Consider the following 22191-nt stretch of genomic DNA (forward strand, 5'->3'; position numbering starts at 1 on the left):
CCCTTCTCCAGCCAGATCTTCCCCACCCTTGGAACCAAACCGGGGTCTCCAGCATTGTAGGTAGATTCTTTACCAACTGAACTAAAGAGCTATGCATCTTATTGTATACAAATTAAACCTCAATAGTCTGCTGTACCAACAAAAAGACTGTAAGAAAATATTACAGAATGCCTTGTCGCCTTTTGTTAATGTTGGTTAGTGAGTGTATGATAAAGAATTATTCTCATTTTCTTGTGTTTACAAAAACCTCTAAAATATTTTTAAGTTACATTTTAAAAAATCTAAATCACCAATGAAACAAGATAAAAAGCTCAGAGATAAACCCACGCACCTATGGGTATCTTATTTTTTACAAAGGAGGCAAAAATATATAATGGGGCAAAGATAGCCTCCTCAATAAGTGGTGCTGGGAAAACTGGACAGCTACATGTAAAAGAATGAGATTAGAACACTTCTTAACACCATACACAAAGATAGACTCAAAATGGACTAAAGACCTAAATTTAAGACTAGAAACTAAATATAGGTAGAACACTCTATGACATAAATCACAGCAAGATCCTCCATGACCCACCTCCCAGAGCAATGGAAATAAAAACAAAACTAAACAAGTGGGACCTAATTAAACTTAAACGCTTTTGCACAGCAAAGGAAACTATAAACAAGGTGAGAAGACAACCTCAGAATGGGAGAAAATCATAGCAAATGAAACAACTGACAAAGGATTAATTTCCAAAATATACAAGCAACTCATACAAGTCAACACCAGAAAAATAAACAACTCAATCACAAAGTGGGGAAAAAACCTAAACAGACATTTCTCCAAAGAAGACATGCAGGTGGCTAACAAACACACGAAAAAAATGCTCACCACCACTCCTTATTAGAGAAATCCAAATCAAAACTACAATGAGATATCACTTCACATCGGTCAGAATGTGAAAGTGAAAGTCACTCAGTCATGTCCAACTCTTTGTGACCCCATAGACTATACAGTCCATGGAATTCTCTAGGACAGAATACTACAGTGGGTAGCCTTTCCCTCCTCTAGGGGATCTTCCCAACCCAGTGATTGAACCCGGGTCTCCCACATTGCAGGTGGATTCTTTACCAGCTGAGCCACAAGGGAAGCACAAGAATACTAAAATGGGTAGCCTATCCCTTCTCCAGTGGATCTTCTGACCCAGGAATCAAACCAGGCCTATCAGAATAGCCATCATCAAAAAGTCTACAAACAATAAATGCTAGAGAGGGTGTGGAGAAAAGGGAACCCTCTTGCACTGTTGGATATGTAAACTGACACAGCCACTATGGAATACAGTATGGAAATTTCTTTAAAAACTAGGAATAAAACCACCATATGATCTAGCAATACCACTACTAGGCATATACCCTGAAAAAAACAAAATTGAAAGAGAGACATATCCCCCGATGTTCATGCAGCTCTATTTACAATAACTAGAACACGGAAGCAACCTAGATGTCCATCAACAGAAGAATGGATAAAGAAGCTGTGGTACACATATAAAGTGGAATGTTACTCAGCCAGGATTCCTGAGTAGCTCAAACAGTAAAAAGTCTGCCTGCAATGCGGGACACCTGGGTTCAATGCCTGGATTGGGAAGATCCTTGGAGAAGGGCATGACAACACACTCCAGTATTCTCACCTGGAGAATTCTATGGACAGAGGACCTTGTGTGCTACAGTCCATGGGGGTCACAAAGAGCCAGACAACTGAGCACCATTATTTTTTTTTATTATTACTCAGTCATAAAATGGAATACATTCGAGTCAGTTCTAATGAAGTGGATGAACCTATTATACAGAGTGAAGTAAGTCAGAAAGTGAAAAACAAATATCATATACTAAAGCATATACATGGAATCTAGAAAGATAGTGCTAATGGAATTATTTGCAGGGCAGCAATGGAGACACAAACATAGAGAACAGACTTATGGGCATGGCAGGAGAGAGGAAGGAGAGAGTAGGATATATGGAGAGAAACATAACATTTCCATATGTAAAATAGACAGACAATGGAAATTGGCTATATGACTCAGGGAACTCAAACCGGGGCTCTGGAACAACCTTGAGGGGTGGGATGGGGAGGATGGTGGGAGAAGGTTCAAGAGGGAGGTGACATATGTATACTTATGACTGGTTCAGGTTGATGTTTGGCAGAAACCAAGACACTTCTGTAAAGCAATTATACTTCAATTGAAAAATAAATAAATTTACAATGAAAAGAAATCTAAATCAAATAAATACTTTTTGCTCTTGGGGAGCTATCAAAATAATGCAGGGTCAGACAAGTGGATGAACTTTTGCAATTCATTAAGGTCATTATAACAGCAAAGACTTTCTTTCTCCTGTTCCTGAGATGCATTGTGTCTGGGACACAAGAGATTGGATCTGAAATGGGAGACATTCCTGCAGCCTTCATGAACTTACTTTGGGATATGATTACAGTGAGCTAGCACCTGGACTTTTGTCTTGGGTCACCAAAATGTATAGGAAGCAAATAATAATAAGCATTTATGAATTTATAAATTTATTTCTTTGAAAATATGTGGCATTTATGTTTATAGTATAGACTCCCTTTCAGTAATTCAGAAACAAGTGAGCTCAATACCTAGCTGCAAATTAACTAGCAAAAATAGACAGCAACCAGATGGCATCTGCTGATAAGAGCGCTGTCTGAAAGCCACGTCACAAATAACACAGGTGACAAATTTGCTTTTCATTCTACTTGTCCTGGGCTCCAAAACTGCTCTGCTCTGAACTCCAGGCTCACACAGAGAATGTTTTTCACTCTACAACAACTGGCTTCCAACACAGAAGAGGAGCATCTAAACACCAAAATGACAGCTGGCTGTGCTTTTGTTGGATGTATGTCCCTGCCTTCATTCCATCACAGATGAACGTGTTGGGTTGAGCTAAATGCCAACTTCCCTGCGGTCTGTGGTTGAAGTCACATCAGCAGAGTTCTAGACACTCGAGAAACATTGCTTTGACACCTTATGATACAACTTTTCATGAGCTGTGCTTAATAATATTCTACAGTTTTCCCTAGTGGCTCAGACAGTAAGAATCTGCCTGCAATGTGAGAGACCTGGGTTCCATCCCTGGGTCAGGAAGATCTCCTGGAGAAGGGATTGGCGACCCACTCCAGTATTCTTGCCTGGAGAATCCTATGAACAGAGGAGTCCAGCAGGCTACAGTCCATGGGGTCGCAAAGAGTTGGACACGACTGAACAACTAACACTTTCACTTTCGCTTGATAATATTTTCTAAGTTTTAGAGATGGCCTTGAGGACATCACCCATATCGTGAGGTCCCATGTATGAAGATCTACTGGAAGCCCTTCTCTAAGGCCCCAGTGTTGGGGAAAACTATGCTACTTTTGAACAGTGTAGGATGACACAGGAGACCTTCAGCAGACTGTGATATCTTCTTTGCTTGGCCAGTAAAAAACTCAGAATGAAATTTGCAATCCAGTTCTGCAATGTTCCATAAACTTATTGTATGATTTATTTTTATCTATTTATTTTATTATGATATATTACTGCATTCATTTTCTTTTAGTTTCCTGAAATCCTTTCTGTAGGAAATAAGATTATAAATAATTAAATTTACAAATTCATCAATCATATGGCTATTTTTATTTACATCCATATCTCCTTCCAGAAAGGATTTTAAATGTCTCCATCAGGTATATCTAAAGATAAAATTGAAACTCAGATTGTATTTACCTCAGGTTCATTTTGTTTCATGGAGATACTGCAAATGCACAGGCCATTTGGATGAATACTTACTGAGATAGCTAAAAGAATGAATAGTAAAACAAATTATTTAATGCACTGGGATAATTTAAAATGTAAATTGGGTTTTTCCCTTAGATATAATTCAGGATAGGAATAAAGGACATTTTTTTTCTGGTACCTATTTGGATGGACAGATAGCACTGAGTACTAGCTACCTTCCAACATCTCGACAGAGTGGAGATCCCTCAGACCTTACTCATGGTGCTGGGGAATATGGGAAGGCCCCCCAGATTGATAAAATTAAATTTCCATCGTCCTATAAAAATAGAAGGTTGAAATTAAATTACAGGTTTAGAAAAATAATGTTCTATGTCTTGTACAACTTAATTTGTGTACATACTGAGGCTCATAATATGATGCTAGATGATATTTTCTCTTGTGTTTTTGTTGTTCAGTTGCCCAGTTCTGTCCAACTCTTTGCAACCCCATGGACTGCAGCACACCAGGCCTCCCTGTCCCTCACCCTCTCTCGGAGTTTGCCAAGTTCACGTTCATTGCATTGGTGATGACATCCAGCCATCTTACCCTCTGACGCCCTCTTCTTCTGCCCTCAATCTTTTCCAGCATTGGGGACTTTTCTGTGAGTCAGCTGTTTGCATCAGATGACCAAAATACTGGAGCTTCCGCTTCAGCATCAGTCCTTCCAGTGAGTGATCAGTTGATCTCCCTTAAGATTGACTGATTTGATCTCCTTGCAGTCCAAGGGACTTTCAGGAGTCTTCTCCAGCACCACAGTTCAAAGGCATCAATTCTTTGGCATTCTGCCTTCTTTATGGTCCAGCTCTCACAACCATATGTGACCACTGGGATGACCTCTATAGCCTTGACTATACAGACCTTTGTCAGCAGAATAATGTCTCTGCTTTTCAAAACACTGTCTATGTTTGTCATCACTTTCCTGCCATGGAGCAAACATCTTCTGATTTCATGTCTGCAGTCATAAAATATTTTCTCTATGTACATGCATATGCCCATCTGCATGAATTCATATATGTACAGTATTTTTCTGAGCAAATAAAACCTGTATTTTACAAAAAAAGAAACTTCCTGTACATTTTCCTGTCTTTTAACATTAAATTAAACCTGTCATTTTTGTTTGCTTTTATCAAAAATGTAAAGTGGTTCATTCCACATAATACAGTTATTTTAAATATTAGGAATATCAGTTGGAATATTTAAAGTTATTGATATAGTATATTTCTCCAAGGAGAAAAATAATTTACTATAACTTCAAAGCATTTTTAAGATATTTTTCTAATCAATCTTGATCACATATAATAAATAGAGAATAGACATTTTTGTTTTCAGGTCAAAAAGTTGCACTCCGAAATGGCTAAATGACTATTGAAGTTGATATAGTGGGTCTGTGAAAATGGAATGATCAAAATATTATACATATTGTTTGACCTTAAACATTACTTATTGATTAATATATAGCCTGGTTTTACCATAATGAGTTATTTCTTCTTTGTCCTTTTTTCATTGTCACTTCCTCTTCTATAAATAAGACCCACTTTTTAATCTCATCTATGGAATAGATAGATTCCTTACTGTGGTGATTGTATATAAATATTCTCCTCTCTCTCCTGAAATCATGAATCTGATAAATTATTCAAAACAGTAGGAGCTGATAGTTATGTGAGTGGTTCTCAAGACCCAAAAGCACACATATTAGAACTACAGCCTATATGCATCAACGAATCCACCCTTTACCAAGTCAGTCATGGCCTTGTCTGTGTGCTTCCTACACTAGGCTTGGATCTCTGCCATAAGACTGTCCCATCTTAATTTATGTTATAATTTTCTGTTCACATGAGCATCTCTCTCCTTGGACTGTAAGCTCCTCGAGGGTAGTAACAATCACATCATCTTTGTATTCCCCCTCAGAACCCAGCACAGCTTTGTGTAGGACTGACCTATAACAAGCGTGCACTGAACCAAAACAATATGCAATGTGACCCAAAGGGAGAGTCTGTTTACACAAGGCCTCATTTGCAGTGATTCATTTAGTCATACAACAAGCAGTCCAGCCAAGACTTGGCACCATTCAGGAGCTGCAAAAAGCATCCGACTATTGCCTATTCACATTTCTCTCTCTACTGCCTGTCATGCATCTTAAATGACTGCCGTGCCAAGGCGCTGATGGAGTGCCCTTGCCATTAGCCCATGGCCATCTGTCACGCCAGGCTGCGGATGGCAGCAGGTCGAGGGATCCAGGCAAGGAGCCAGAACCAGGAAACCAGGATACAGACAAGACTTGAGGGTCACAACAGTAACAGGGCTGGTCAAAAGCCATTAAACAAATACAAGTCCAAAGGACACTGACAGCAGAGGACAGAGAATGATAAAAGGCTCAACAATGAACAAATGAGAAATGAGCAAAAGTTGAAGGTCAGTCCAAAGTACAGGGTTATGATGACCGAATGAGGTTACACACGCAGATGTCAGGACTGGGAGAAGGCACTTGTCATGGAAATTTAAATAACAGTTCCTGACCAGACCTACTCGTGCATGTTTAACTAAACTATTTTAAAATAAATCTTGTAATATCTTGTAAAAAGCATTATCTTATTGTATGATAAAATATTAATTTATTACACACTTTAAATAGACCACAACTTTTGCAAATATATTTTGGATTTTCTTCTATTCTGCATCAAGAGCTTCAAAATAAGAGATACATGACTGAAGGGATACCTGAGAGGCTCCATTCCATACATTGATTTGATCATACTGACAAGCATCCAAGCAAGCAAATTTTAACCCCTAGGTCACTAATACCACATCAAATCTCCTTAATCTGGCTTTTTTCAGGCCCTCCACAACGTGGCTCCAACCTATTTTTCCGACCTGAACTCCTAAGGAGTTATTAGCTATCCCCACAGAGCAAAAGTAAAGGAGAAGCCAAGAGTTCCATGAGCTCTGGGTAATTCTGAGTCTTCCCCATTGGCAAGAGTCCTCCCTCTTGCCATCAGCAAAAATAAAGAGGGGCAACTCCTGGCAAGACCTCCACCCTTTCCTCCCCTGCCACACTCACAGTCTTCCCACCATTATCTACCTTGAATCCTATGAGGCCAACTTCCTTATCCTATATCCCTATGCACACGTATCAGAGAAGCTGTTTCAGGCCTCCAGATCTAGACTCATGCCTAAAATCACAATATCTCCCTTCATCATACTGCCTCCTCCTTCCTTATTTTCCATTATTACATTTGACATGAGATATATTTTTATTATTCCATGGCTATTTTTCTCTACTTGAATAAAGCCTCTATCAGGACAGGAATTTTTGTCTGTTTGGTGTTCTGCCGTATCCTCTCTGCTGAGAACAGAGCCTGGGACATCACAGGCACACACACAAAAATATATTTATCCAATGAGTAAGTGAAAAAAATCAGTTTTAACAATCTGCTCTACATCCTGGATGCAAGGAAATATCACATGGTTCCTCCTTCTATTCAAATAGTTCCTCTTGCTACAGCTCAGGGCCCTCCCTTGCTCCTGTCTGCCTCTGCAGACCCTATCTGTCAAGACCCAGCTACAATCCCTCCTCTTCTGGAAAGCTTCCTCAGCCCGTTCCAGCCCACAGGTATCTTGTCCTCCCCTGAACTGCCATGGTATTTACTGTCATTTAATCATTAATCATTGTCTTGCCTGTCCCAGCTCTGCACACTTATGTAGAACCACTGTTTATATCTTCTGAGGTTATTTAACTTATCACTTTTAATTTGTCTTCTAAACCAGACTGTACAATGATAAGAGCAGGAATCTTAATTTTATTCTTCCTTATTTGCCCTGTAAAACCTTCCCGCAGTAGAGGAATTCATCAGGTTATTGTCAAATAAATGATTGAAATAATTTAGAACCAAGCCTTGAAGGAGGAACAAGTACAACTTTCAGTTATCTGTTCTAAAGGATGAGAGCTTCTTTTTGTTGTTGTTAATCTTTTAGTGAAAAATAGAATAACAGAAGTATTTCTGAAAAACAGAAAGTATTTCAGACAGAGTGCCGTAAGTTAGGAACAGTAGAACCAGCGTGAAAGTAACACGGAACAGACTTAATGACCGCAATAGACCCCGTCTGCCCAACATCCATTTACTCTCCCTTCTGGCAAACCCTGGCTTTGTTCAGGTCTCCATTCTTTTCTGCACAGTCATGTGCTTTAGGGGAAATAACTTAAGCCTCATTGCCAGGGACTGAATTCCAAATCTCTAAGTTAAGAGAATCCCACTAACCTTGCCATTAGTTGTTTTAATCATTCTAACCAATGAGAACTGAGGCAAAGTCTATTGAAGGTCTTCGGGCAAGACTCCTTGATCTTCAGAAAAAACCACAAGGGAAAAACAGCTCCATCCTCTACTGATGAACATCGTTCTATCTGGGTGTAACGGTTGGTGCTGTCGCAGCTATCCTGTGACCAGGCTAGCCTGAGGACCATACCAACACACAGAAGAGTGGAACCATCAAAAGAGAGGGAAAGCCTGGGTTTTTAATGATGTTTATCAGCTGAACTAAGCAGTCACTCTTCTTTCAGATTTTTGTTAATAAGTTCATGAATTTCTCTTATGTATATTTTTATTGAAGTATTGACAATATTAGTTTCAGGTGCACAACATTGCGATTCAATATTTTTAAATATTGGGATTTTTTTTTTTTTGATTTTTTTTTTTTATTCTTCCAATTTTATTTTATTTTTAAACTTTACATAATTGTATTAGTTTTGCCAAATATCAAAATGAATCCGCCACAGGTATACATGTGTTCCCCATCCCGAACCCTCCTCCCTCCTCCCTCCCCATACCATCCCTCTGGGCCGTCCCAGTGCACCAGCCCCAAGCATCCAGCATCATGCATCGAACCTGGACTGGCAACTTGTTTCCTACATGATATTTTACATGTTTCATTGCCATTCTCCCAAATCTTCCCACCCTCTCCCTCTCCCACAGAGTCCATAAGACTGTTCTATACATCAGTGTCTCTTTTGCTGTCTCGTACACCGGGTTATTGTTACCATCTTTCTAAATTCCATATATGTGCGTTAGTATACTGTATTTATGTTTTTCCTTCTGGCTTACTTCACTCTGTATAATAGGCTCCAGTTTCATCCACCTCATTAGAACTGATTCAAATGTATTCTTTTTAATGGCTGAGTAATACTCCATTGTGTATATGTACCACAGCTTTCTTATCCATTCATCTGCTGATGGACATCTAGGTTGCTTCCATGTCTTGGCTATTATAAACAGTGCTGCGATGAACATTGGGGTACACGTGTCTCTTTCCCTTCTGGTTTCCTCAGTGTGTATGCCCAGCAGTGGGGTTGCTGGATCATAAGGCAGTTCTATTTCCAGTTTTTTAAGGAATCTCCACACTGTTCTCCATAGTGGCTGTACTATTTTTTAAATATTACAAAATGATCACCACTACAAGTCTAGTTACCATCTGTCACCATACAAAGCTATTATACTGTTATGACTATATCCCCTCTGCTGTACAGCGTATCCCTGTGACTAACTTATTTTATAACTGAAAGTTCGTACTTCAGTCCCTTCATTTATTTTAGCTACCCCCCCACCCCTGTGACAAACACCTATGTGTTTTCTGTATCACTGTTTCTTTTTGTTTTATGTTCATTTTTTATATTCCACATGTAAGTAAAAGCATACAGTATATGTCTTTCTCTAACTTCACTTAGCATAATGTCCTCAAGATCCATCCATGTTGTCACAAATGGAAAGATTTCGATATTTTAAGTTGATTTGAGACAATTTTCTGTTACTTGTGCCATGAGCATTCTGCATAATGCAATGATTTAAATGCTTGCTCAAAATGAGCTAGGAAAAAAGACCTATAACTGAATATTTATAGCAACCTTAATAATAATAGCAAAAATCTGGAAATAATCCAAATGTCAACCAGGTGGTATATGGTTAAGAAATTGTAGTATATATTAACACAATGGAATAATACTCAGTAATAAAAAGGGATAAATTCCTGATACATCCAACAATGTGGATAAATCTCAAAAGCATTATGCTAAGTGAAAGAAGTCAGCCACAGAAGGCTACATACTATATGATTCCATTTATCTGATACTCTAAAAGAGGAAAAATTATGTGTAATGGTTAGTTTTGTGTATTAAAAAGCTATAGTAGCAAGTTTTTGGTCAAACATCACTCTAAATTAAAATTTTTAAATCATATTATAATAAAATACATTATTGTATAGTAAATATACTATATAATTTATTATTATATAATAAATGTATAAATAAATGAAAATACAATTAGTATTTATTATGATAATAAATGCATAATACTGTATTATATTGTAAAATATAATAAAATAACATAAAATTTACTATTTTAAACATGTCTAAGTGCACAGTTTAATAGTGTTATGAACATTCACAATGCTGTGCAACCAACTCCAGAATTCTTTTCATCTTGAAAAACTAAAACTCTATACCTGCTTGAACAATAGCTCCCCATTACACCCTCTCCCAGCCCCTGGAAGCCACAATGTTTTCTTTCAGCTTTCTATGAATTTGACCACTCTCCGTACTTCACCTTAGTGAAATCATACAGTATTTATATTTTTGTGACTGGCTTATTTCACTAAGCATAATATGCTCAAGATTTATCCATGATGTAGCATGTGTCAGAATTTCCTTTTTTAAGGCTGAATAATAGTCCATAGCCAGGCTGGATGAAGCACAAGCAGAAATCAAGATTGCCAGGAGAAATATTAATCACCTCAGATATGCAGATGACACCACCCTTATGACAGAAAGCGAAGTAGAACTAAAGAGCCTCTTGATGAAAGTGAAAGAGGAGAGTGAAAAAGTTGGCTTAAAGCTCAACATTCAAAAAACTAAGATCATGGCATCTGGTCCCATCACTTATGGCAAATAGATGAGGAAACAATGCCAACAGTGACTCTCTTCATTTTCTTGGGCTCCAAAATCACTGTAGATGGTGACTGTAGCCATGAAATTAAAAGATGCTTGCTCCTTGGAAGAAAAGCTATGACCAACCTAGACAGCATATTAAAAAACAGAGACATTACTTTGCCAACAAAGGTCTGTCTAGTCAAAGCTATGGTTTTTCCAGTGGTCATGTATGGATGTGAGAGTTGGACCACAAAAGAAAGCTAAGCGCTAAAGAATTGATGCTTTTGAAATATGGTGTTGGGAGAAGACTCTTGAGAATCCCTTGGACTGAAAGGAGATCAAACCAATCAATCCTCAAGGAAATCAGTCCTGAATATTCATTGAAAGGACTGATGCTGAAACTGAAGCTCCAATACTTTGGCCACTTGATGCGAAGAACTGACTCAGCGTAAAAGATCCGATGCTGGGAAATACTGAAGACAGGAGGAGAAGGGGACAACAGAGGATGAGATGGTGAGATGGCATCACTGACTCGATGGACATGAATTTTTGATCAAGCTTCAGGAGTTGGTGATGGACAGGGAAGCCTGGCATGCTGCAGTCCATGGGATCTCAAAGAGTCAGACACAAGTGAGCAACTGAACTCAATAGTCCATTGTATGTGTATACCACATTTTGTTTATCCATTCAAATGTCAATAAACACTGGGGTTGCTTCCACCTTTTGGCTATGATGAATAATATTCAAGATCCTGCTTTCAATTATTTGGGTTTATATTAAAAAACAACTGTGGTATCACGTGAAAAAATAATGTAAAATATGCCAATACTTTTTATATTGATGACGTATTGATTGATATGTTTTATATATTTAGTTAAATAAAATACCTTATTAAAATACACTTCACCTTTCTTACTTTTTTAAGTAAGGTTTTTTTTCTTAAGATGTGATTAGCATTTAAATTAGCGGGCTTTAAGTAAAGCTGATTACCCTCCATAATGTGAGTGGGCTTCACACAATCAGTTAAAGACCTTAAAAGAAAAGACTAAAGAAGAAGAGAAGGAATTCTGCTTCCATACTGTCTTTAGACTTGAGCTGCAATAGCAGCTCTTCTGTGGGTCTCCAGACCACAGGCTTGCCCTGCAGCCAGCCGCACAGTCACACGAGCCCACTAAATCTCTCTAAATATGCACAGAGAGGAGAGGTTCCTGTTTCTCCGGTGATCCCTAACTAATACACATAGGGACAAGAAACAGATGCGTAGTTGCCAATGGGCAGGATTCAGGAAAACAGATTGACTACAAACAAGCACAAGAAAACTTTTTGATATGAGGGGAATATTCTAGATCTGTACCGTTAACTATAGAAACCACTAGACAAGTGGCTATTAAGCACTTAAAATATGACTAGTCTGAATTCAGACATACTATAAGTATAAAAAAGCACATCAGATTTCAGACTTTGTATGAAAAAATAATGTAAAATGCGTCAATAAATTTTGCATTGATTACATATTGATTGATATGCTTTATACATTTAGTTAAATAAAGTATCTTATTAAAATACACTTCACCTTTCTTACTTTTTTAATGTGGCTATAAGAAATTTAAGATTACATACATGGTTTATATTATATTTCTACCAGACAGTACTATTCTGTATTTTGATTGTGACATTAGTTACATGATTATATACACTGACAAAACTCTGTACTCTAAAAAGAGTGAATTTCATTGTGTATAAATTATAAGTAAATAAACAAAATTTTAAAACATGGGCTAGGAAAAATAGAAACAATTTTATCCTATAAAAGATACTGTAATATTCATGTTAGGCTCACCCCCACTGTTGGATCTTTGTCCCATGTTCTTCTCTGTCCCTAGAAATTAAATGTTATTCACCTTTTAAGAACCAGCTAAGTCAATCTCATGCATTCCCCCCATTCCAGCTCTTCCCTGCCTCTCTGTCTCTTCTAAACTCTTGTTCCATTGAGAGCTGCAGTCTTATTCTTTCTTCATGACATGGAATTTGAGCTTGCTGGGTCAAATACCAGCCAAGAGAGGATGAAGGACTTAGGGGCAGGGATTGTGTTCAGAACATGATGAGTTCAAAACTTTAGATCCAGCCAGACTGGTTTTAAGGACCTGGGCTGACAGCCAGTTGCTACAGCTCAGCATCATAACATTTTCCAGGTGTTTCTGTGAATGTTACGTTTGGCTTCCTAGCTGGAGCAAGTTACCTAAAGCCAGGAACTATGTCTTATCCTCCTTGGGCAACCTCTGAGATACCCACTGCTCTTGAGTTTGACGCGCAAGAGCACCCCTGACTTAATGAAAACTACCTTTCCCAGGACTCCACATCCCTATGACCTTCTCAAGGAATACCAATTTATTCTCTCATACCTCATGTACCTGAAGATCAATAGATATGGTTAGTGTCTATTTTATTCCTCATTGCAGCTTCCAGAATCACACTCCCTCACTCTCTTGGAAAAAAAGCCATGTGCTTTTAAAGAACATGAGCTTGGTGCCGTTCCACCCTCTCCCTTTCCTCCTCCTTATATTTGAGAATTGCATGGCACATCTCCTTACCTGTCAACATCTGTGACACCTGGTTCACATCTTCCTCTCCACTCTACTACAAGTCCTGCTATCAGTGACTTAAGAGAAACAACCCAGCCAGCCCCAGAAACTGACTTCTGGTGCCGGGGTCCAGCCCCAGCAGATCCAGGGGTACCCTTAGAATGACAGCCTAGGTGAAAGGATAGCAAAGAGAGAACAGGGCTTGATCTTCCTTGGTTAACACAGAAAGCCAATAAAGCTCCTGTGTTCCAAGGAGTCATCCTGAAAGAAGAACAGAGAGAGAAAAAGAGAGAAAAGGAAAAAAGAATGACATGGGAAGACCAAGCTTTGGTGAGTGAGGCCATTAACTTTATTTTCAAAAGGAACTTTTATACTTTGACTTGTACATAGAGGGAAATGAAAGATGCAAAGTCATACAGAGTCAGCCCAAACATTACATCTGTTTTGTCTTTATCGAAACCAGGATTTTTCTGCATACCTTTCCCATAAACAATGTTTTGTACATTATCTTCTGGCCTTGGAGGCCTGTGGACATTTTATGACTCTTTTTTGATACAGGCTGATCAGCCAGAAAACTTGTTTTCCCTTAAAGTGTTTCTTCTTTATTTCTCCCAGCCTCAGAAAGTACTAAACAGAATTACATTCTCATGGAGCAAAGGTGCAGTGAGTTACAACAAAGAAAGAACCAATTAGCTCAAAGGTCTGATGTGGCTAATTCCAAGGCTGCTACTTGTTTTTCTTACATTCCAGCTATGTTAACCAATGCACTCCCAGGTGCCCAATGGATAAGGGATATGGGAACTTGGCAGCAAGCATTGGCCCAGTAATGAAGCCCTTTACCAGTACTATCTATTCTAATAATTTTCATCCCTTAAAGGACTCTATGCTCATTAGGACTTTTAGAATGTTTTGGCTTCCCGTGCCTTTCAAGTTCGGGGAGTTGTGAACAATCATGTGTGTTAATTGCAAGAGTATGGATAAACCTGTCAGGCAAGCTAGAATGCAAACAGAGGGGTTTGAATTGAAATACTCCTATCATGCCCAGGAGACTTATTAACTAAAGCCCTAAGTCGACCTTTTCCAGAGAAAGGTGGTCGGGGATAGCCCCCTGTTAATGTCAGAAGAGTTGGTGAAAGGCACAAAATAGTAAGACAGACAGATTCTGGTTTTGGGGTAGATGCTCGAGCAGATCCAGGGAATCTCTCGAGCCATGATCCGCCTTGCTCGTCATGGCTCTTCCACATGACCTTGTCATGGGTGGGATGTCCCGTGGTGGCTCCCAGCATTCTGGGGGTTATATTAAGCAGATGATTCTGAGCAAAATGCATACAGTGAATTAGTCTCCTATACCTCCTGCTCCTTAATTCCATCTTCTCTTCACCAGTCTGTGTAGTATTCTAAGGAATGCACTGGAGAAGGAAGAAGGCTTGTGCAAGAATAGAATGTGGGGAACACTGAAAGGTATGAGGTCTTCTAGAAGCTTTCAGGGAAATAATTTGTTCCCAAACATTTACGGTTCTTTTTAGAATTTAAAGATTTATTGTTTAATTAATACATTTTAGTATGACATGTTGAACAGTTATAAGCAAAGAGAACAAATGTCAAAATGATCCAGAATTTCACCCTCTAGAGAAATCTCTATTAAAATTTTAGTGAATATTTCTTCCCAGACTTCCACTTCTAAACACCTGAATTTTCCTTTTTTATAAAATGGCAACTTAAGGGAGTTTGGGGGAGAGTGGATACAGGTACATGTATGGCTGAGGACCTTCACTGTTCACTTGAAATTATCACAATATTGTTAATCAGCTATATTCCAGTACAAAATAAAAAATTTAAAAAATAGAAATAGAGAAATGAGTGCTTATGGGGAAAACAACAACAACAAAAATTTAACCAGTGCTCAATAAATTTGTATATATTATACTCCTGGGGGAAAAAATAAGATGCCAACTTAGTAAATATGCTATTTTATAACTTGTATTTTACATTTGAAATGAGTATCTTTCCAAATTAACAAATATGTTCTACATCATAACTTTTAATTTTATACCATAATTTATTTAACTAATTCACAACATTTAGTTTATCTACAAATTTTTGTTATAGGCAGAATAGAATGAGCACTTTTGTAGCTAGATCTTCGTGTACATTTCTAATTTCCTTCAGGTAAATATCTATACATAAGATTTCTGGGTTAAAGAATTTATAATGTTATGTATTAACATCTAAGTATGTTTTAGATAGAACGTCTAAGATTTGTGACTAACTATCTCTTTTTAAATGTTTTTAGACTATTATTTGGCAGAATTCCCTTTCTAAGTTATATCACCAAATAACTAAGCTTCTATCAGTATTAGCATGAATGATTTTTGTTTATTCACTCTTAAAGTTGCTAGCCTTTCTCACATTTACTCAATAAATATTTATTTAGGAACTACTATGTGCAGGACACTACCAGATGCTAGGGATAGGAAGCAAGACACCTGGAGTAATGTTCCCAGTGTGATTCAATATATTCTTCTTGTCTCTATGAAGCTACAGAGAAAGGTAAATCTATTCTTTTAAACTCTTAATTGGAGGATAATTGCTTTATAATGTTGTGTTATTTCTGCCATACAGCAATGTGAATCATACATAAGTAGAGAAAGGTGAGTCTAAACCAGCCCACACTGATCAATAAAAATCTCTTATTGTTAGGAGATGCCATCTGGAAGACACCTTTAAGGAAATCATCAGGTAGCCCAAATATCGCAAGTGGTCCAGAAAAGAAAGAACACCCCTGGGTAAAGGGGAAAAAATGTGCCAAAGGACAGAAGCATAAAAGAACAGGTCATTTTGTGCGACTGTAACATACACAACTGAAGCCTTGCCTGAAACCTAACATCACTAAAAGTACTTGCTGGTAGTGAGGGAATTCTGTGCGGAGGCTATACTACTGGACTGCTACCATCGTTAATTAATTGTTGCTCTTTGTTTATGTCCATTAACGTTCTGAAGTCCTATTAATTCTGAATAAACTCAGTCAGCTCAGTTTTTCTGTTTGAGCCCAGGAGCTAATGTTTGAAAGAAAGTTCCTCTGCACTAATTCCATGTTTTGGATAAACTCTGTACAACGGAGCAAATGGCTGAAGTCCAGAGCCCACAGCCCCAGTGGAATATACTTTTCAACCCCAAGAGACACCCTATTTGACCAACATACTAGACCTATTTTTCAGATTTTAAAGTCTTCTTCAATAAGTAGGAGGAAAAAAATTATGTTTCAGTTCTGCATATAATCAAAACAATAAATCCACATGGGGTAATTTTTTTCTCACTAAACATTGTTTAAAATGTATTATTATACCAAAGAACACAATTTTTTCCATTACTCCAACTACAGCTGAAAAAATAAAAATTTTCCATTTATATACAGCTTTAGAGTATTCAAAGCACTTTTACATATTACTTATTTGAACCTCAAAACAACCTTGAAAAGTCTTGAGACTCAAAACAACCTTGAACTATTACCCATATTGTAGCACATATTTTTGCAGAGAAGGAAACCAAAGTCGAAAATAAGTAGTTTACCCAAAGTGACACAATTATTATGACTAAACCACACTGCTCAAAAGTCTGAAAAGTCTCAATCAAGACTGGACTAATAGTCCTTCTCTGGGGCTCCCATTGTCCCATTGCCTATCCCTTCCAAAGCACTCATTTTACCAGTGTTTCTCAAGCTTTAATGTACATGCGGATTATGACTCCATTGACTTAGGGATGGGGCCTGAAATTCTGCATTTCTAATAAGCTCCAGAGCAATGCTGGTGCTGCTGGTCTAAGGCATTCCAATGGATCAGGACAGCCTGGTTTTGGTGTGTTTTTTTTTAATTCTCCTGCACCCCACTGGAAGCTCTATAAGGCCACGAATTATGCATTATTAATCAAAAGCATTCCTAGCATTTAACTCAAGATATGACAGGCTATGAAAGTCTCTATAAATATGAAATGAATGAAAAATTAAGTGAATAAATGAAATCCATGTTTCTAACCTAGAGCTGCCTCCAGTATATTATGCTGTCTCTCACAAACAGTGGCCAGGACTGCCTTTCCCTTTTAACTACCACATTAGTTAAGGAAAACTCCAGCTTCCTTAGAAAACCTATTATCTCAGTGGCTAAACACATTGAAGAGGGTTTTTTCTTGCTCATGTAAGTATATATGAGTCTTCCCTCTTGGGGTAAGTGAGGAAAGGTCTGCTCCACTCAGTCATTCAGAATCCAAGCTGACAGAGGCTATACCAACTGCAGTACAAGGCTGTCAAGGTCACCTCAAGAATCGACTTCTACCTAGCATGTGAAGCCTGAAAATAACTCATCCGTTCCACCTCTATTCCAAGAGAACCTGGGAAATGCAGCCTTCAGTTGGGTAGTCACACTCTAGCAACGATACACCAGAGAAGAGGGCAGAAGCCACAGGTGGACACAGTGCCCTTTACTGCTGTACAAGCCCCCATGACAACCCACTGTGTGTTAATGGTGCTCCCTATTTTCCCAGGATTGTATGGGCAAATTCGTGATTTTCCCTTTTCCCGGATTTCCTTTACCCAAACAAGCTCCATCTGTTCAATTCCTCCCCACCCTTCAGTGCACATCTCAGAAGATATTTTTATGCAGCTTTTCCAGATCTCACAAACAATATGTCATCTCCCTTTCTTGAATCTCTAATGCTTTGTACTTTTCTAATACTCTCCAACACATTCTACCGTGCAGTTCAATTATGGTGTACTTATAAATTCCGCAGCTCTATATCTGAATCATCTTGGTAGTCCTCTCAAGCATCTAGTACAAAACTTTACATATAGCAGCAATTCAGTAAATAGGGGCATTTGTAAGTTGAGCTGAAAACACATATAATAAATATAAAGAACTCATCTGGTAATAACCTTGCTCTCTGTTTTTCAACAGAGGAGACAGCTATAACTCCAAAAGTGAAAGTAGAAGAACTGCCAGTGCTCAAAAGCTACAAATATAGCTAGAGCCAGGGCATAAAATGAAATACTTCTGGCTCATATAGTTCCACTGAGCCACACTGCATTTTATACACTTCTTCTTTAATGGTTCAGACGTACAGTTCTTAATATCACATGGAGACTCATAACCTTCAGAATACAGCATGAATCAGCTGGCTGCACTGCAAAGAGAATATAAAATGCCATCAAGAATGTCCTAACTGGAACAGTAAACTTTTAAAGTACAAACAACTCATCTGTTAGCAGGCTGGCATTTGACTGTCTGGAAAGTAAATACATTAGAAAGATATCTTTAAAGAGATCCTATTACCTGTGGAAGTCAGCAATTTTCAATCATGAGTCCGTAGCAGGTCTAGGTAAGAGATGCTGTGGCCCAGCCTTTCTGCAGTGAATACAGCATGTTTGCTCAGTGTGCGTGCTCACTCAGTCATGTCCAACTCTTTGCCACCCCATGGACTGTAGCCCGCCAGGCTCCTCTGTCCATGGGATTTTCCAGGCAAGAATCCTGGAGTGGGTTGCCATTTCCCCCTCCAAGGGATCTTGCTGACCCAGTGATTGAACCCTGGTCTCCTGTATTGCAGGAAGATTCTTTACTGTCTGAGCCACCTAGGAAGCCAGATATAGCATAAACAATCCCTTACTCCTAACATGAAGAGTTTCTAATCACCAGAGCTTGAATCTGCAACAACTTCCTTAGCCTGAGCCCAATTTGTCTTCACTTATCCAGTTTATGGGGCATGGATTCTTGGATATACAACCTACAGAAGGATATCGTTAAAAATGTAAATCTGAACAAATGCATCCTTCATTGTCTTACCAAAACGGTTTTTCGAAACTTTGCCCGAGCAGTCTGGTTTGCTTAAAAGTGCTCCAGGGAACCCAGCATCCAGTCCAGGGACCTAGGGAAGAGCCCACCCAAAGAAAGAGTTCCTGCTTTGGCTTGAACAAGGCTGTTGCTTTTTCCCTGAACCCTGGAATTAGCAGCTCTCTGTAGCTGAGGCTTTTCAGGGTATAGGCAAGGGAATGTAGTTTAGAGTATCTTCCCAGGAAAAGGGATACCCTTTATTCCTTACTCTTCCCTATTGGTTCTCAAGCTATCCCAGCAGGGCAAGATTGAAGAAAGAGGCAGGTGACTCCAAATTGGTTGGTGGTGGGTTTAATATGTAAGGGTACTTATATATGAGGCTCAGCTTGGGCTTCTCCCACAACCCATCTGAATGGTAAAACCTTTATTTAGAGGGCTTGGTGGAGTTCAGTCACATGTAGCAGCCAGATGGTCTCCAGGACACCTTATTCTCCCAAGGCTGCATCCATGAAAATGGCTTCTACCGTGGAAACGGTGGGCAGGACGTACAGTCCCTGGACGGAAGGAGGCTAGATGCCTCTGTTTGCCCACGTCTGGCTCTCAGGTCACACGACAATCACTTCTTGTCAGTGACCTCCTCCAACACTATCCCTCGTGATCTGACTCCCAGGCTATGGGACTTTAATAAACCAATGTTCAGATTCTGATGCTCTTGGTGGAAAAAACACTCTTACTTATTTTGGGAATTATTATCTTGATCTGTGTTTTCTCTTGTATGTGCCTCTGTTGCTGCTATGGCATCTGCCTCCAGTGCAGCCAGACCGCCATCAAACGAGCTGCCTCCAGGCTACTGAAACCCCCTGCTGGTAACTCACAGCACAGTGTGGAGGCAGGATGCTTATAGGGTTGTACGAGCAAGTCATGAGGGTGGACCGTTGGAGGAGGTCATCGAGAGGTCATGACCGCCCATTGACCCCAGCAGAGGCTCCTCACTCCCTCCCCTGACCTCGGAATTACCTTCTGCCCGTGGCTCAGATGGTAAAGTGTCTGCCTACAATGCATGAGACCTGGGTTTGATCCCTGGGTCAGGAAGATCCTCTGGAGAAGGAAATGGCAGTACTCTCCAGTATTCCAATACTCTTGCCTGGAAAATCCCATGAACAGAGGAGCCTGGTAGGCTATGGTCCATGGGGTCACAAAGAGTCGGACACGACTGAGCAGCTTAACTAATCTAACCTAACCACAGAGCCCACAGAACAGATCAGATCAGATCAGTTGCTCAGTCGTGTCCAACTCATTGCGACCCCATGAATCGCAGCATGCCAGGCCTCCCTGTCCATCACCAACTCCCGGAGTTCACTGAGACTCACGTCCATCGAGTCAGTGATGCCATCCAGCCATCTCATCCTCTGTCGTCCCCTTCTCCTCCTGCCCCCAATCCCTCCCAGCATCAGAGTCTTTGCCAATGAGTCAACTCTTCGCATGAGGTGGCCAAAGTACTGGAGTTTCAGCTTTAGCATCATTCCTTCCAAAGAAATCCCAGGGCTGATCTCCTTCAGAATGGACTGGGTGAATCTCCTTGCACTCCAAGGGACTCTCAAGAGTCTTCTCCAACACCACAGTTCAAAAGCATCAATTCTTCAGTGCTCAGCCTTCTTCAGAGTCCAACCCTCACATCCATACATGACCACAGGAAAAACCATAGCCTTGACTAGACGGACCTTTGTTGGCAAAGTAATGTCCCTGCTTTTGAATATGCTATCTAGGTTGGTCATAACTTTCCTTCCAAGGAGTAAGCGTCTTTTAATTTCATGGCTGCAGTCACCATCTGTAGTGATTTTGGAGCCCAGAAAAATAAAGTCTGACACTGTTTCCACTGTTTCCCCATCTATTTCCCATGAAGTGATGGGACCAGATGCCATGACCTTCGTTTTCTGAATGTTGAGCTTTAAACCAACTTTTTCACTCTCCACTTTCACTTTCATCAAGAGGCTTTTTAGTTCTTCTTCACTTTCTGCCATAAGGGTGGTGTCATCTGTATATCTGAGGTTATTGATATTTCTCCCAGAAATCTTGATTCCAGCTTGTGCTTCTTCCAGTCCAGCGTTTCTCATGATGTACTCTGCATATAAGTTAAATAAACAGGGTGACAATATACAGCCTTGACATACTCCTTTTCCTATTTGGAACCAGTCTGTTGTTCCATGTCCAGTTCTAACTGTTGCTTCCTGACCTGCATACAAATTTCTCAAGAGGCAGATCAGGTGGTCTGGTATTCTCATCTCTTTCAGAATTTTCCACAGTTGATTGTGATCCACACAGTCAAAGGCTTTGGCATAGTCAATAAAGCAGAAATAGATGTTTTTATGGAACTCTCTTGCTTTTTCTATGATCCAACAGATGTTGGCAATTTGATCTGGTTCCTCTGCCTTTTCTAAAACCAGCTTGAACATCTGGAAGTTCACGATTCACATATTGCTGAAGCCTGGCTTGGAGAATTTTGAGCATTACTTTACTAGCATGTGAGATGAGTGCAATTGTGCGGTAGTTTGAGCATTCTTTGGCATTGCCTTTCTTTGGGATTGGAATGAAAACTGACCTTTTCCAGTCCTGTGGCCACTGCTGAGTTTTCCAAATTTGCTGGCATATTGAGTGCAGCACTTTCACAACATCATCTTTCAGCATTTGGAATAGCTCAACTGGAATTCCATCACCTCCACTAGCTTTGTTCGTAGTGATGCTTTTTAAGGCCCACTTGACTTCACATTCCAGCATGTCTGGCTCTAGGTCAGTGATCACACCATTGTGATTATCTGGGTCGTGAAGATCTTTTTTGTACAGTTCTTCTGTGTATTCTTGCCATCTCTTCTTAATATCTTCTGCTTCTGTTAGGTCCATACCATTTCTGTCCTTTATCGAGCCCATCTTTGCATGAAATGTTCCTTTGGTATCTTTGAGATCCCTTGTCTTTCCCATTCTGTTGTTTTCCTCTATTTCTTTGCATTGATCGCTGAAGAAGGCTTTCTTATCTCTTCTTGCTATTCTTTGGAACTCTGCATTCAGATGTTTATATCTTT

General features: G+C 39.4%; 1 long non-coding RNA gene across 1 annotated transcript in view; it reads right to left on the reverse strand.

Moving 5' to 3' along the window:
* LOC147365749 (uncharacterized) overlaps window positions 1-13640 on the reverse strand; it is a 115686-nt gene extending 102046 nt beyond the window's left edge. Inside the window, exon 1 of the long non-coding RNA XR_015132714.1 lies at window positions 13308-13640. This is a non-coding gene — a long non-coding RNA (uncharacterized LOC147365749). The remainder of the gene's footprint in view (window positions 1-13307) is intronic.
* Window positions 13641-22191: the final 8551 nt, after the last annotated feature.

The sequence above is a fragment of the Bos grunniens genome, chromosome 9 (genome assembly GCF_055505025.1).
Source record: "Bos grunniens cultivar Pamir isolate PY7600 chromosome 9, Bosgru_T2T1.0, whole genome shotgun sequence".
Classification (NCBI taxonomy): domain Eukaryota; kingdom Metazoa; phylum Chordata; class Mammalia; order Artiodactyla; family Bovidae; genus Bos; species Bos grunniens.